This window comes from Carettochelys insculpta, chromosome 5, assembly GCF_033958435.1.
Source record: "Carettochelys insculpta isolate YL-2023 chromosome 5, ASM3395843v1, whole genome shotgun sequence".
Classification (NCBI taxonomy): Eukaryota; Metazoa; Chordata; order Testudines; family Carettochelyidae; genus Carettochelys; species Carettochelys insculpta.
Window position 1 is genome coordinate 54,849,354 of NC_134141.1, and position 18,009 is coordinate 54,867,362.

An 18,009-nucleotide genomic window follows, 5' to 3' on the forward strand; every position below is an offset into this window, starting at 1 on the left:
GGGCCCGGGATGCGGCCAGCCGATCTGGGGCCGCCCCCGTCACTTGCCCCTTTTACAGGGAGCTCAGGGACATCCTGGGCTCCCGGCACATCTCCTCCCCTCCGGCCACCCTTGACACCTCGGCTGACGAGCCCGAGCAGGCCCTGCAGCCGGGCTCCGTCCCGGAGGTAAGCCCCGCACCCCGGGGGCGCCCCCGGAGGCCATCCCCGGGACATCGCGGCAGGAGGAGGAGGAGGAGGAGGAGGAGGAGGAGGAGGGGGGCTCCTCCTCCACCGATTCCAGCCTGCAGATCCTCCTCCTGCCATCCCGGAGCAGCAGCAGGGCCTCCGACCCCCGGGGATCTCCGGACTGTGGGAGCGGACCCACAGGTAGGTACCCCTCTCTGGTGGACACCCCGGGGCTTGAGGGGCAGGGGGAACAGAGATGTGTCCAGGGCCCCCCACACGCTCACATGGCCATGGCCCCAAGGACACCAGGGCCATGGCCCTCACAGCACTGCAGCCATCAGCCCCTGCCCCCCGCCACCCTGCATGACAGTGCCATGCCCCATCCCCGGGCCAGGGGGGAGCGGAACCTCGAGGGGCCCCCGGGCGGAGGGGGTCGGACACCCCGCAGCAGCAGCATGCGATGGAGTGGGGGGAGTGCCAAAGGGAGACTCAGGCTACATATGAGCCACCCGAGCCGAGGAGCTCCCAGGGCCAAAGGAGGATCCTGGCGCTACAGCTGGCAGGTGACACCTCTGCCCTGAACAAACAGGAGGGAGGAGCCGAGCTGGCTTGGACTTGGGGGGCGAGGGCGGGGGCCACAGGTAGAGGCTAGGGGAAGGGAGAGCTGGTAGGCAGCCAGCCAGAGGACAGGGAAAGCTGCATCCCAGAGGGGCCCCCCTTGGGGTCTTCTCCCCACGACGGGTTGGAAGGACTGTCTCTTCCGACAGCTGGTGCTGTCACTCCTGCCAGAAAGTGGCCATCTGTGGCCTAAGAAACCTCTCCTGCTGTCAGACCCTGCGGGGTGAAGTGAGAGTCGCGCCCACCAGGGGACGGGGTGCAGGGCAGGGGGACCCCTGAACCCCATCCATCACAGCAGCATCTCCCGGGGACGGGGATGGGGAACCTGCAGCACAGGGCGGGGGGGACAAAGGCCACGGCTCGGGGCCCACACTAACGCCTGTCTCCAGTCTTCTTTCCCCCCTCCTCTCCTGTGTCCTGCACCTGCACCTGCACCATCCGAAGGACCGGAAGAGAGCGCCGGCGAGGCCTCGGTCGTCCCGGAGAGCCCTCCAGGACTCTCGCTCCAGGGCAGCCCCTCGGCCGAGGAACGACCGGCCCCGCGGAGGGCCAGACGGCGGACCCCGCGCCTGCTACCGGCGGCGGCCACAGACCCCCAGCTGCTGGCCATCCTCCGCCGGCAGCTGGAGGTCTCGGATCAGCACCTCCGGCTGCAGGAGCAGGCGCTGGCCTGGCGCAGAGAGGCATGGGGGGCCTTTCTGGATACCATCAATCGGCTGATTGATTCCCTGGCCCCCCATGCCGCGCCGGCCGCGCCACCGCCCGCCATGCCCTCTCCTGCAGCCCCACCACCGGCTGCTCCAGCCGTCGCCGGGCCGTCCGCCGTCGCCCCACCACCTCCCCGCGAGGGCCATCGCGCCGAGGGACCCCTGGAGCCACCCGCGACTCGCCGGCGCCTCTACCTTCCGGTGGAGCCCGCTCCCACCCAGCCGCGCACCAGTCTGCAGGCCCGCCGGAGCTCCCGGCCGGGCACGCCCACTGCTGGGCTGTAGGGGCGAGGGGCCCGGGATGTGGCCCCCCTCCTTGTTGGACAGACTTTGGGGACTGGGTGGGTGGTGTGGGTGTTTCCCCTGTTTGCCCCGTCCCCCCCTGTACATAGTTCTCCCCGTTCTCCTCTCTGCTTTTGGTTTTTCTTTTGATGGCACACAGTGCTTTCATTTTTATTGTTGTACATAGTTTTAGTTGTGCCCATCTTGGTTTTGTTGAATGTTTGTCCCTCCTTTTTGGTTTCTGTTTCACATATATATATTTTTTTATATAAAAAAAAAAAAAATTCGTGAGGACAAAAAAAAGATTTACGTTCACCCACAAGTTCGTGCTGTCATTGCTCCTGGACAAGTGTGGGGGGGCGGTGGGGTGCTCCATGGTGTGGGCGTTGGGGCAGGAGTGTGGGGGAGGAAGGGGCGGGCAGTAGGGGGCCTGGGCAGAGTTCACCCTGCGGCCTGGTCGTCGAAGTGGGCCCGCAGGGCCTCCCGGACCCGGGTCCCCTCTGGGTTCACCTGCCGACTGGGGGCAGCAGGTGGCTGCACGTGTGCCCTGGCGGCCTCGGCGGCCCAGCCCTGAAGAAATCTCTCCCCCTTGCTCTCCACGAGGTTGTGCAGGGCGCATCAGGCACCCACAATCTGGGGGATGTTGTTGGGGTTGGCATCCAGGCGGGTGAGGAGACATCACCAGCGTCCCTTGAGGCAGCCGAATGAGCGCTCCACCACCTGGCGCGCACGGTTCAGACGCTTGTTGAAGCGCTCCTGGCTGGCGGAGAGGTGGCCCGTGTAGGGGCGCATGAGCCACGGCCGGAGGGGGTAGGCCGCATCCGCGAGGATGCAGAAGGGCATGGTGGTGTCCCCCAGAGGGATCTCCCGCTGGGGGATGTAGGTCCCCGCCTCCAGCCGGCGGCACAAGCCCGAGTTGCGGAAAACCCGCGCGTCGTGGGTGCTGCCAGGCCAGCCCACGTAAATGTCCTGGAACCGTCCCCGGCTGTCCACCAAGGCCTGCAGGACGACTGAATGGTAGCCCTTCCGGTTCAGGTATCGGCCGCCACTGTGGTCCGGGGCGCGGATGGGGATGTGAGTCCCATCCAGAGCCCCGAAGCAGTTGGGGAAGCCCAGGGTGGCAAAGGCGGTGACAGTGGCCTGTGGGTCCCCCAGCCTCACGAGCCTGTGCAGGAGCATGGAGTTGATGGCACGCACGACCTGCAGAGAAAGCACATGGGACAGCCCCAATGAGGGGTGAGCAGGGTGTGCGTGGCCCTGCCCTGCCCTGGCCCCCCTGCCCTGCCCTGCCCTGCTCTGCCCTGCCCTGCCCTGCTCTGGCCCCCCTGCCCTGCCCTGCCCTGGCCCCCCTGCCCTGCCCTGCCCTACCCTGCCCTGCCCTGCCCTGCCCTGGCCCCCCTGCCCTGCCCTGCCCTGCTCTGCCCTGCCCTGTCCCCCCTGCCCTGGCCTGCCCTACCCTGCCCTGCTCTGGCCCCCCTCCCCTGGCCTGCCCTGGCCCCCCTGACCTGCCCTGCCCTGCTCTGCCCTGCCCTGGCCCCCCTGCCCTGCCCTGCCCTACCCTGCCCTGCTCTGGCCCCCCTGCCCTGGCCTGGCCTCCCCCTGTGGGTTCTCTTACCTCCATGAAGACAGCCCCGACGGTGGCCTTTCCGACACCAAACTGCTGCCCCACGGATCGGTAGCTGTCCGGAGTGGCCAGCTTCCAGACAGCGATGCCGACCCGTTTCTCCACAGGGAGGGCACGCCGCATGGCAGTGTCCCGGTGCCTGAGTGCGGGGGTGAGCCACTGGCACAGCTCCAGGAATGTCTGGCGGATCATCCTGAAGTTCCGGAGCCAGTGGTTGTCGTCCCACTCCCCAAGCACCAGCCGCTCCCACCAGTCGGTGCTGGTGGGGTAGCTCCACAGCCGCCGGCGTGTGAGGCGGGGGGTGGAGCGGGGTGCTGCAGGGGTAGGGGCTGAGCCCTGCTGCCCTGGGGGCATGTCCTCCCCTGGGGCAAGAAGGTGCTCAGCTGCCCCCAACATGACAAGAGCCAGGGCAAGCCCTGCTCCTGCCGGGAGGCCTGGGTGGACCTCTAGCTGCTGCTGCTGCTGCTGCTGCTGCTGCTGCTGCTGGGGGTCCATGACTGAGGCGCTCGGGGTCTGTGTGCCTATATGGCTCCTCAGACCGTGTGCTGTGCAGGCTGAGTGTATGTGGGAGGGGCCCTTTAAGGGAGCGGCTAGCTGTTGCCCCGGAAGCGCTAGTCCGCCCGTTGACCCTGTGTGCAGCTGTGCCTGGCATCCCTATTTCGATGTGTGCTACTTTGACGTGTAGACGTTCCTTCGCTGCGCCTATTTCGATGTTGGGTGCACGTGTAGACGTAGCCCACGTGTTGTACAGGTTTCTACAAAAATACATGATTCATCTGGATGCTTGATATCAGGCTAGTCACACAATCTATGGAAAATAAATTACTTTCACATGCAAATTTTTCATTTGCCTTTTAACTGCTGTTAGTTTTCTATAGATATTATTTTGTATTGTTATAGGTAGCCTATCTCCTCTTCATGACTCAAAAGCATATGCGATCACCCCTGTTCAGTGTCAGTTACAGACCTGAAGCTTAGAATAGGGTAGGTGCAATACCAGGTGAAATGAAGACATGTAACAATGGCAGGCTATGGAAGTGAAATCTACTCATACCAAGCATCCAAGATTCTGATCTCAGTTACACTGGTGTAACTTTGATTTCCCTAGAATTAGTATAGATTCATATCAATGTCACTGAACTCATAATCTAGTTTAAGATATCTTCAGGAAAAAGCAGCAGGAATTATTGATGTCATAGAATTGCAGTATCCTGTGCATTGCATTTTATATGCCCTGTTTATATGTAATGTAGAATACTAATAATGCCCAAGACTGCCATCTAAATAAAAGGACATGGTACCTGCCTACTAAGCTGTTTACACACTAATTTCAGATTTGATTCAAATAATTCAATATTAAAGCATCAGAGGAGAAGGGATAATATCAATATGATGTGATTATTGACACAAGAAAGCATACCAGTTTGATGGGATAAATATATTTTAATACATTCAATAGCTTGATTTTACAGCTTTTTCAGCATTTGGAAGAAGTTGTTCTTTGGCTAGATTTATATGGGGAGATGATAGAGAATATGATGAATAGATTCTTATCCTTTTGTGGGGTAGAAGGAGAACAGAGAAGAAACTGGCTCAAAATTTGACATCCAGTTTGTATTCTTACTTTCTGACTTTCAGCTAAAGTGAACAAAATATTTTAAAGTGATTGTGAAATTGATTTTAGAAAAATTCTTACATTAAGAACTCAACATTAAAAATTAAAGATCCAGTAGTATTTCCTTATTTAGTGTACTGTGGCATCTTAAACTTCACAGTTGTGATAGCTGTTAGGGAAAAGTTGTGTATGTAATTGTGGATAATGTACATTCCCTGCAGCTACTGTTTCATTTAAGGGGTTTGTGGTTCAACATTGTCAAAGTAAATGGAAGAAATCTGTTGTAAAAAGTGATAAGTTTACAATAGATCTTTTCTCTGTTGCTGCAACTCTCTAGTGAACCCTGATCTAATTTCACTAACCAGTTTTGAATCACATGTATTTTTCATGTTAATTTACTTTAAAATGCAGAAATAAAATGGACAATTACGTAATTAAGAGTTATATGTAGCTCAGAATCTTGTCCATCTCTTCACCAGATATTACCTCTTTCATCTTGTCTCTTCATGTAATCAGTACTCAATCCTCCTTCCTGTGAAGTTAAGGGGAGGAGGGTTTCCATTCATGTCTTACATGCTGATGAGTTCAATTTTAATTCAAAATTACTTTTTAAATTTCATTTTATTGTTACTGTTTTTCATACTTTCAGTGTAAAAAATAAAAACCAGTCAAAATTAAAACAATTTTTCAAAAACATTAACTTTTGATCTAATCCAAACAGTTTTTGTCTGGAAAACTTGAATTGGGAAATATTTTCACCACAGCTGAACTCCAGACTCCCCTTGGGAGTCTTCATTTCTGCCCCTAGGTTGACTCTTATTGTCCTCAATTCCTCATTATTAGAAATGGTCATATCTATGGCCCCTTTTTGTTTTGAAAGATGGTGGTTAGCACTGCCAGTGAGGATCTATGGGCAGTGTTTGAATTTACAGCTTCTCATTGCTTATCCATCCAATACTGAATTTGTATGGTTAATTGCAATAACTACGGAAGTCTATTTCCGAATTTTGATTCTGAGAGATTTGCCTTCTAAGATGAAGCATGGCTTGCACATATATTATCAAAGGATGATGTGTCCTGTCATAGCAATCATCGTCAGGTATTTCGATCTGATGATATGGATTCCTAGGATTTTTGGACTGATGTTGAAATTTTTTCCATGGTGTTTATGCATGTATCCTTGAATCTTAGCTTTGGTTTTCCTTTCGTTCTCAACCCACATGACAGCTCACCAAAGAAGATTTCTTTGGGCAGACGCTCGTCACCCGTTTTTCCCTTACATGACCAAGCCGTTGTAGTTTTCTACTGTTGAGGATCGCTATGAGGCTGGGTATGCCAGATCCTCTTAATCCATGGATAGGTTTGTGGTGACCATAGATCCAAGCTAACAGAATTGTTGCACCATATCTAATGGGCTGTTCAGAATAACATTGGGTCACTGAGGTATACCCTGAGTAAATACAATAGTTTTCTTCATTCTTATATCAAGGAAAAACAACTTGCAGGCTCTGCACTGAGAATCCATCAGTGACTGTAGCATGTCTTGATTATGAGCAATGAGACCTGCATCATCTGTGAAGAGGAGTACCCTAATGAGGACTTTCTTGACCTTAGTTTTGGCCTTGAGTCTTGCCAGGTTGTAGAGAGAGACACCTCATGTTATATGCAGAAATACATCACTGCATGAGATTTGAAATGTGCAATTGAGTAGAACTGAGAAGAATATGCAGAAAAAGATAGGGGCAAAACACACTCTTGTTTGACACCACTTTTCATTGCAAACGGTTCTGATGTAGATCCATCATACTGCATTGTTGGTTTTGTTTTGGGGGGAAAAGAATATTGTAAGCTTGAGTAGAGTTAGTGGGTCTTGGCTAATACTCTGTGTAGTCCTGATCTACTAACTGTGACAAATGCCTTTCTTAAGTCCACAAATGCTATGAATAACGGCTGTCCTTGTTCTCTGCATTGTTCATGTAGTTGTTGGAGAAAATCTTGCCCATTGTTGACCTGCCAGCCCTGAAACCACATTGTGTTTCTGTGAGTTTTTGTGAGCATTTGAGAATGATATGGGCAAATGCTTTTCCTGTGATGCTCAGTAAAGAGAAGCCTCTGTACTTGTTGCGGTCACCCTTGTTTTTTATAGAGAACAATGATGTTTGCATCCTTCACGTCATGTGGGACATATCCTGCTCTCCGACATTTTAGGAGGAATCATAGAAGAAGGGGATGAGCACAGCCTTGTTTGCCTTCAGGACTTCAGTTGGGATTCTGTAGTTTCGTGGCACTTTTCCATTGCAGAGAGCACCAAGAGCTTGAGAAAATTCCTCCTCCATAGGCATCTAGCCCAGACATTTCTGGAAGAATTGGGATGCGGTTGTCAAGTTCAGGTTGTATTGTGTGCTCATGGGAATAAAGACCTGAGTAGTGTGCTACCCATCTGGACATCTGCATCTTTTTGTCTGTGATCACCTGTCCATTTAAATGTTTCACTGGGGTACCTTTGGTAAAGTTTTGTCTGATTGCTTTCTTCAATCTATCATGCATAGTTTTCAGGTCACCCAAATCAGATGCATTTTGATTATTAGAACATTGGTCGGCCCAATACTTGTTTGCACGCTTCCTGGATTCTTTCTGAAGAGCAGACCTTGCATGTCGAAGTTGATCTCTTGTGCTTTCTGATGGGTTCTTTATGTTGTTCAGATGTGCCTTGTGTTTTTGTTCCAGAAGAGGCCTAAGAATGTCAGCATTTTCATCGATCCAGTCTTTGTTAGAGAATTTACGTGTTCCAAAGGCAGACGTTGCACATTCATGCATTGCATTTCTCAGCATGGACCATGTTTCATCAACAGTTTGTTGATCAGGTTTGTGTTCCATTTTGTGAGTGGCATCATCTGTGAAGACAGAGCATGATATATACAGCAAGGTCACAACATTCGCAAATTTAACATTTGCAAATTCAGTTATTCGTGAGTGGCTCTTTGTCCCCTGCACTGTTGCTGCCATGCGGTGCGAGGCGCCAGAACTACCAGTGCAGTGCTGGTGGTCCGCTGAGCAGCACAGGGTGCCAATGCCATCTGTTCAGCGCTGCTGTTGCCACTGAATGTCATGAGACGCCTATGCGGTGCTGGTGTTGCCGCCCGTGCGGCGTAAGGCACTGTTGCTGCCCACATGGCGCTTCTGGAGGCGCTGTAGCTGCTCACGTGGCGTGAGGCACCGTATCTGCCCGTGCTGTGCTTCTGGAGCCACCCTGAGGTGCCTTAGCCATCTGTGTAGTGTGTCCAGATATTTGTGAAATTCAGCATTCACGAGGGTTCTCAGCACTGAAGCCTCATGAATGTTGCAACCCTACTGTGTTAATTTTTTTTGCTCACCAATTTGTATTAATTGAATACATTTTGTTATAATTTGTCCAGCTCTGATAATTAGGAAACAATATTACTACATTAAATTAACACAAATCATGGAATCATAAAATCTTAGGGTTGAAGAAATCTGAAGAGGTCATCTACTTCAACCCCGAGCTCAAAGTAGTACCAGCCCAACTAAATCATTCTAACCAGCGCTTTGTCAAACCAGATCTTAAAAACCTATTTGGATGGAGATTCCACCCTCCCTAGGCAACCTGTCCTAGTCTTTCAGAACCATCCTAGTGAAATTGTTTTTTCTTAGTATTGAGCCATTGCATTTCTGCCACAGCTGACCGGTGCCAAACAAATCATTAGTCCCTGCCCCTCACATTCTAAAAGCATGATAGGTTACAATACAAAATAAAACAAACCAGCAGTCATGTAGCATTGTAAACACTAACAAAATAATTTTATTAGGAGATGACTTTTGTGAGGCAGACCCATGTCCTCAGATGTGGAAATATAATATTTCCAGTACAGAAGTGATGTTTTTATAATACAGAAATCCAAAAAACTGACCAATCAGATATATAGAATTGAAGGTGTGAAATACTAAGTGTCCTCCCTGAGCTCATTACAAATATCAAAGGTAGAGACTGTTTTTGTAATGCATGAGGTAATTGCTCTCTCTATTAAGACCAAGAGAATGTATTGAATTTGAGCATGAACTGTTCATGAGTTGTAGTAGTGACATGGGACATCTTCCTCTGTGTTACTTTGTAGAACAGGATGGGTTTTTTGCCCACAGGCATACATGATCATACAAAGCTTGGAGTAAAAATGTCCCTTATGCTAAGTAGATTGCCTAAAGTCGTTAAGCACAGTCTCTTTAAAATGAGATGTCAGCAGGGAGATGGAAGACCTGCTGTTACGACTGTATCATGACATTTTTCTCTCAGAATTTAGAAGTGTAATTTTAATATGTCCATCTCTCCACTCTTTCCATGAATAAAATCATACTTGTAGAATCTCTGGCACCTAGATAGGCCAATTTGAGATTTGACTTCAAGAAAAAAATAAGTTCACCAATAAACATAGTCTTAAATCTGTTCTGCAGCTCCATTAATCCACTTTAGAAATATATTAGATTTGGTACCATTTTTGGAAGAGTATATGTAAAATAAAAAATTCTTACAGGCAGGTATATGTTTACGAAATACACTACATCAAGACAGAATAATCAGCAAGCTTTCTTTTAAATAACTCAAATTGAGGCAATCAACACTTTTAAACTAAGCACACCTGAGGCTCTACACTGAATGCAAGAACTCTAAGCAATTCTCATCACTCTTGTCTGCTTTTACTGAATGGTAAGATGACTGATGGAGTGGCAAGGGAAGGGCCAGAATCACTGCTGTGACCATCTGCTAGCTACAGCACAATGTGGAGGAGGCTGCCAGGAGGGTGCTATGGCTACTTGATTCTCATCCCCACAGGCATCAGGAGTTACACTAACTTGAACATTTTCAAAGTGAAAATAATGAGAAGTCTGTGGCACCTTACAAACTAACAGATTTTTGGAGCATAAGCTTTTGTGGGCAAAGACCCACTTCATCAGATGCGTTTTCAAAGTGAAATATTTTAATTTTTATTTTACTTTTCATTTAATAATTCCACTAGACTTTTAAAAATAAAATTCAGACATTAAAATGGCTTTTCATTTGACCCAACATTTAACAAGTCTTCAAAGGTTTGTTTACTGTGTGACCAAAATGCCTTTTGGTGACTTTTTAAAACTGTTAACAGTTAAAAAAATCTGTTACTCACTGAGGTCTAACCTGGAACTGTGGATGCTCTGAGCACTGGATTTTCCAGGATCTTTGTCAGCAAAAAGTTCACTCAAAAGATTATAGAATCATAGGGACAGAAAAGACCTCAGGAGGTCATAGAGTCCAGCCTCCTGCCTAAAGCAGGATCAGCCCTAACTAAATCATCCCCGCCAGGACTACGTCAAGCCGGGACTTAAAAACCTCTAGGGATGGAGATTCCACCACCTCTCTAGGTAACACTTTCCAGTCCTTCACCACCTTCCTGGTGAAACAGTTTTTCTTAATATCCAATCTACACCTCCCTCTCTGTAAGGAGAGACCATTGCTCCTTGTACCGACATCCATCACTACTGAGAATGGCCTCTCTCCATCCTCTTTAGAGACCCTTTTGGGAAATTGAAGGCTGCTATCAAATCACCCCTCAGTCTTCTCTTCTGAAAACTGAATAAGCCCAAATCTCTCACCTCTCCTCATAGGTCATGTGTTCCAGACCCTTAATCATTTTTGTTGCCCTCCCCTGGACCTGCTCGAATGCATCCACATCCCTTCTATACTGGGGGGGAGGGCCCAGAACTGGATGCATTACTCGAGACGTGGCCTCACCAGTGTCAAATAGAGGGAAATAATAACTTCTCTAGATCTGTTGGAAATGCTTCTTGTAATTCACACCAATATGCCATTCAACTTCTTTGCTACAAGGGCACACTGTTCACTCATATCCAGCCTCTCATCCACTATAAACCCCAGGCCCTTTTTTTGCTGCACTGCTAGTTAGCCAGTTGGCACCCAGCCTGTAACAATGCTTGGATTCTTCCATCCCAAGTGCAGAACTTTGTACTTGAATGTCCTCAAATTTCTTTTGGCCCAATCCTCCAGTTTGTCTAGGCCACACTGGACCCTATCTCTTCCCTCCAATGTTTCTACTTCATAATCTATCTGAAGTAAAGACCATGGCCACAATACACTAGTGCAAGGTCTGCCACTTTAAGGATGACACAGCTGTAAAACTACAAAAGGACACATGGAAACTGGCTATGGGAAAAGCCTGTATTGTGTCTTAGGGAAAGAAAAATATGGCCCAAAATAGGATGGCATAAATAAGGGGACCTAGCTGGTCAAAATCATAGACTGTATGGGGAATAGATATATTCTGTATAGTAGACCCTCAAGATATACCAACTTGACTTGTGCATTTCTCATTTTAAAGCGAATCAAGGAAGACCCCAGTGGAAGCTCCAGCCACAGGAAGCTGACAGGCCTGGGAATCCCCAGGCATTAAGGGGGATGGGAGCTGGCAGAGCACTGCACTCTGTCAGCTCCAGCCCAAGGGAGCCACCGCTGTCTGGCTGTCAGCCCCTTTGCTGCTGTGGATTCCCCCAGCCCCAGCAGTTCCCTGGGGGCTGGAGCCAATGCATCCAGCTTCCCTCAGCTGGGAGAACCAAGGACCAGACAGGCATGGTATCACAGCTGCCCCCCGCCCCCCATGGGGAAGCTGGGAAATGGACCCGTGCAGCTGCTGCCCTGGCTTCCCTTCTCCAGTGGGATGTAGGAGGCAAGACAGCATGGCTGCACAGCTGCTGCCCAGCTTCCCAGAACTGGAGGAGCCAGGGAATGGAACCAGCAGTAGAGATCTGTGCTCCAGCCAGACCACAGCCCTTTTGCTGCCATGGTTCGCTGGTCCAGCAGCTCTGTGTTTAGAGCTGCTGGTCCTGCCCCCATCTCAACCTGTGCAAAATTCAAATTATACCGGGTTCCCCAGGAACATAATTCACACACACATTGGGGGTCTACTGTGTTAAAATTAAAACTTTTATATCTCAATCTCTTTTTCCATTATATTCTGTCTATGGTGACAAAGTCCCTTCTCAGCCCCTGTGGGTCCCTGCGCTTCCTGGCAGTTCTCTGTTGTGCCTCAGAGAACTTATCTGCCCAGGCCTTTCCAAAGGCAGGAGTCTCCGCTTAGTGAGCCATCCTCATCTTAGGCAAGTCCAGAGTGGAGAGGATAAAGCCAGTCCCCTTGCAGGCCCACACCTGCTCCAGTGGCGTAATCCCTCTGGGGAAGGGTAGGGGGAGTCCAGACCTGCCCTCTACCCTGGAGTCTAGCCCAGGGTCCCTACAAGGACAAGAGGCAACTGGCAGGGCCTCTACCCCTGCCCCAAAGTAGCAACCTCACCCTGGGCCACTTCACCCACCACTTCCCAGTGGTGCTCACTCACTCTGCTTCTGCAATGCACCTTCCAAAACCTTCCGCCCTGCAACCAGCGAGGGGAACCTTTTATAGGGAGTGCAGGGCCTCAGCTGACCAATGAGGGCCTGGGCCGAGACAGGGAACAGAAACACTCTGTCCTTCAGGCTGCAGGGCTGCCGCAGGGATCCCACCTGGGGAGCCCCATTGTTGGGAGGTGAGGTACTGAGGGGTGGGCAGCCTTTGGTTGCTTCAGGCCCCCCTGGGGCTGTCTTTTGGCCTCCTTTCTGGGCCAGCTTCTCTTCCTTGCCTTAGGCAGGCTGCTTTCTTCTCTCCCCCACTCTACCCCTCCCAGCTAGTTTCTTCTGGACCTGCTGGGTGGGTGGAGTGAGGGGGAACTCCTGCTGCCCTGCCTTTGGCAGGGAAGGGGGTACCCCCCTTCCATCTTCTGGGGGGGACTCTGCTGGCCCTCTACTCGGGTGCACTTTTCCATCCACTGGCTGCTGCATCCTCACTGCTTCGGAGGAGGTAAGGGGCTTTCTTGGGCTGTGGCTGGGCTTTCCCCCACAGCTTGCTGTGGAGTGGCTTGGGGGGGTGAGTTTGGGTGGGGCCCCTCTCCACCAGGGCTTCAGAGGGGTGGCTGCATATTTGGGGGTGGGGTGTTAGGGTGTGGTCCTTGCCCCACCCCTGCAGCCACTGCCTCCTTCACCGCCCCCCCACACCCAGCTGCCACTGGGGCCCTCCCCATCTGGGCCCCACCCTAACCACCTGCCCCTTCCTCCTTCCTGCACCTGTGGGGCGCTGCACTGGCTGCTGTGGGCCCACCCTCAGGCACCCATGGGCACACTCTTTCCCCTAACTCCCCCCACTCCTTTGGTTGGCTCTGCCACCCTTCCATCTTGCCCCCCCTTTTTGTGCACACATCCCCCCTTTTTTTCTGTTAAGTGCCTGAGCCCCTCCCTTTCCACTCACTTGCCTCCCCACACTTATATATATTGTACCCCACACACAAACATCCCAGTGCAGTAGTAGGAGCCACTTATCATCTTGTGCTGGGAGTTGTGGCCTTCTTGCACTTCCCTTTCCTCCCTTTCTCCTCCTGCCTCTTCCCCACCTGGCTGGGTCCTCAGGCTGGCTGGTGGGGGAGGCGCAGCCACTTCTTCCCTCCCCTTTCCTCCATTTCTCCCCTCCCCTGCTCTTTCCTAGAGGTCCCCACCCTCAATAAATCCCCTTCACCCTATACCCCTCATCATGGCCACCGTGCCCACTGGGGGGGGTCACCCGGTGACGCTCCCCTTTCCCCCCCCACTGGTCTTCCTCCCACCTCCAAAATGGCAGCCCCCTCATCCAGGGCCGCCAGGGTCCTTGCCAACTCGTCAGCTGAGGGCACGGGTGTAAGCTCCAGGGCTCCTGCCACCCCCACCAAGGTGCCCTCTGGCGACCCCGCCCCAAACCCAACCCCCTGAAAGGGTAGGAAGGACCAGGGGAAAAGAAAGGCAAGAGCCCCTCCTGGAAGGCCACACCTCCCGTGGCAGAGGCTCTCACCCCAGCTTCTGCAACATCCAGCGCAGCTCCCCCTTCTCCCTTCCCCCCTGTTCCCACCACCGTGCCTGGGGGCTCCGATTCTTTGGCCCCAGGTCGTACACCCAGGTGGCAGCTGCCACCTTGCACCCTCCTCCTCCCACCTCCACCAGGACGACCATCCCTGACGGTCGCTGCCCCTTCCCCGCACTCACCAGGAGGCATGGAGTTTGCTGCCTCCTAGTGGCTGCCTTGCCTCATGTAGAAACCTACATGCAGGCATTGGCACGGGTGGTGGGGCCTGCAGCCATGGTGGCGGCCTCCCGGATGGTCGGGAGGATCATCTTCTTCCTGGCTTCAGAGGCCGCTGCCCAGGAGGTGTTGAAGAGGGGCTTGGCGATAGAGGGCCTCCACATGCCCCTGGAGCTGCTGGAAGACCTGGACGTGCGGGTGGTGTTCTCCTTCGTCCCATCCTTTCTCCCCAACTCTGCTCTTCTGCCTTTCCTTGCTGTCCTGGGCCAGCCTCTGTCACTCCTGATCCCCCTTCCCCTAGGCTGCAAGGACCCCACCCTCCGACATGTGCTTTTTTTCCTCCTACAGGCTCGCGTACAACTGTCACCAGTGGCAGCACAGGGTGCAGTAGCCCAGGAGGGGGCTATACTGGTGCCCTATCAAGGGGCCCAGTACCGGGTCTATTACACTCTGGGGGAGGACCGGTGCTTCGTGTGCCGGGCGATGGGGCATGTCCAGAGGGATTGCCCCCTGGCCCAGCAAGAAGAGGAGCCCGGGACCTCCTCTGACTTGGGGGGCACCAGCCACAAACCTGCGGTGCCCTGACCGCAACAGGCCCTGGAACTGCCCCTCCTCCTCTCGCCCTGGACGGAGCCATAGCCACTTAGGCGTTAGAGGGCGCCCGATTGCATGGTGCCGGGCAGAAAGAAGCGGGCACCGGCGCCCAAGCAGGCACAAGATCCGGGTCCGCGGAGAAGTGGGAGGCAGGGCCAGCGGCTGGACCCGGGCAGGGCCCACTCCAGGGTGGGCCGTCCCCTTCCTCTGCCAGCCCGGCCCCTCTTTCCCTCCCTCCCTCCTTGCTGCCTCAGTCCCCTGGCCCTTCCTCCTCTGCTGCCCAGCCCCCCTCCTCGGAGGACTGGGTGCTGGTAGGGGGAAAAAGTAAGAAAGGAAGTGCGCGTGCCCAGCACCCTCTCCCATCGGAGGACAGGCGGGCGTGCCCTGCAAAGCACCAAAAAGAGCCGCCAGCCCCAGCCCACCCACCGAACCCCCAGCCACCAACCATCTGCTGGGGGTGGCCGAAGTCACCGCGGCGTCCATAAAGGACACCACCCCTTCTGCCCCGGAGCTGGAGCCTCAAAAAACAGAGACTGCCTCCGTTGTCCCCTCATCCTCCTCTGACACCCCTCCGGCCGCTGCCCAGCTTGCACCTGTGAAGCATCCGGAGGAGGTAAGCCTTGGCCTCGCCCTCCTCTCGCAGGAGGTCGAGGCCCTGGGTCCCACCCTGGTGGCCCTGGACACAGACAGCCTTCTATTGGAGGCCTGCAGGCCATCCCTCTACTCCCCAGCCCCCTCGTTTCCCCTCTCCCCGTCCACTAGCCCCCTTTAACTGCCACCTTTCCCTGCTCCGGGACATCGCAGGTTGTGGCCCCCCTCTCAATTAGGGATGACCTCCTGGTGGGAGCTGGCCAGCCCCCGGAAGCCCCGGGAGAACCAGTGTTTCCATTATGCCCTCCCTCCCCTCTTGGACCCGAAGACCCTACCACCATTCCCACCAGCCCGTTGGAGCCCACCGCCAAGTGCGTGGGCACCTTGCCCCTAATCATAACTCCTCCTCCACTGCCCATGGAAGTTCCCCCTCCCGAGATCCCCTCCGCTCCCACCCCTGCTCCCCTTTCCAATCAATGTCCCATTCTAAAACATGCAACCCTCCCCCGTCCAGGTCCCCTCTTCCGCCACTCCCGCCCCTCCCTCCTCCCCCTTTCACGCCCCCTCCCCTTCCAACCCCCATCCTCCCCACCTTCACCCTTCCCCTTCTCACCCCTCCCCTCAACACTTGTTCACCCTTATCCGCCCCCGAGGCTGTGATTGCCCGGGAGGCCTCTGCTGCACCACCCTTTCCCAGCACCTCTGGGGCTGCTCTCCCTCTGCCACTCCCATCCCTCCCAAACCTAGACCCCACTCCCCGCTTTGACCTTTTTTCCGGCCACAGGGCCCATAAGAAAATGGGGCTGACAGGTCCCCAGCACCCCGAAACCCCAGCACCCCATGCACTGGTGGGCAAGATACACCAGTTCTTGGACGACATTCGTGGGTCCAAGAACAAGGACACTCTCACCCTCCAGCACTGGGGTGACTTTCACACCACCCTAGAGTCCGTGAGGGCCCTTTTAAAAGAGGGCAAGGGGACCAGGAGGAGAGACACCGCAGCCTACCAGCGGGCCTGTAGCTTCCGAGACTTCTGAATTACTTTCGGTGTCAGTCACGGCTTGCTGGGCGGCTCCACGGGGGTTGTTGACGCTCCCTCTGGCGAGGATCCTCCCCAGCCCTCCAAATGGCGCCGCTCATCCTTGCCACATTAAATGCCAGGGGCTGCGGGTCAGGTCTCCGGAGGTGCCAAGTGCTCTCCTTCCTCCGGGAGGTGGGTTACTCGGTCACCTTCTTGCAGGAGACCCACACTACTCCAGCCGCCGAGGCCAGCTGGCAGATGGAGTGGGGAGGCAGGGTCCACCTTAGTCACCTCTAGGCCCATTGAGCTGGGGTAGCAACCCTGTTCTCCCCAGACTTGCAGCCCGAGGTGCTGGGGAGTGTCGAGGTTGTGCCAGGCCGCCTGCTGTACCTCCGGGTGCAGGTGGAGGGGCTGCCCCTCCACTTCGTCAACATTTATGCCCTGATATCTGGCCCAGAGAGAACATCCTTCTTCCAGCAGGCAGTGGCCTTCCTCAGTTCCATCGATCCTCGTGACTGCCTGGTCCTTGGCGGGGATTTTAACTGCACCCTCGAGGAGCGGGACCGTACGGGGACCGAGCAGTGCCAGGCCGCTGCGGACGTCCTCAGGGAGCTCATCAATCATCACTCCCTGGTGGACGTCTGGCGCAGCCACCACCCAGACGAAGACACTGTCTTCACCTACGTCCGAGTGGTGGGCCATAAATCCGTACACTCCTGGTTGGACCACATCTACATTTCCCAACACCATCTCTCTTGGGCCCACTCCTCCAGCGTGCGGCCGGCCCCCTTCTCGGACCACCTCCTGGTGGCCATGAAGGCTTCCCTCTCTCCAGAGAAGCGGGGATCAGCTTATTGGCATTTTAACAACAGCCTGCTGGAGGATGTGGGCTTCGTGGCGTCCTTCCGGGAGTTCTGGCTGGCCTGGCGCGGGCAACGGCACGCCTTTCCCTCGGCGCAGCAGTGGTGGGATCTGGGAAAGGTGCACACGCAGCTCTTCTGCCTGGTGGGGGTCGAGCCGACAGCGGGATGCATTGATAGGACAGCTGGAGTGGGAGGTCCTTGAGCTGGAGCGGCACCTGGCCGCCAGCCCAGGAGATCCATCCCTCTGCAGCACGTACCGGGAGAAGAGGGACGAGCTCAGGGCCCTTGATGCATTTCAGTCTCGGGGCCCTTTGTGAGGTCACAGATCCAGCTTCTCCGGGAGATGGACCACGGCTCCCGCTCCTTCTACGCTCTGGAGAAAAAGAGGGGTGCCAATAAACATATCCTCTGCCTTCTTGCGGAGGATGTCACCCCTCTTATGGATCTGGCGGAGATGCGCGAGAGGGCTCGCGCCTTCTACGACACCCTTTTCTCCCTGGATGCGACTGACGCTGATGCCGGCAGGGTGCTTTGGGACCAACACCCTTTGGTCAGCATGGGTGACTGGGACTGGCTAGAGCTTCCTGTCACTCTAGCTGAGCTCTCGGAAGCCCTCCATCTCATGCCCACCAACAAATTCTCAGGCATGGACAGGCTGATTGTGGAGTTTTACTGTGTGTTTTGGGATATCCTCGGCCCAGACCTGGTCAGCGTCTGGGCTGAGGCCTTGCAAAGCAGGGTCCTCCCCCTGTCATGCAGGCAGGCTGTCCTCACCCTGCTCCCAAAAAAG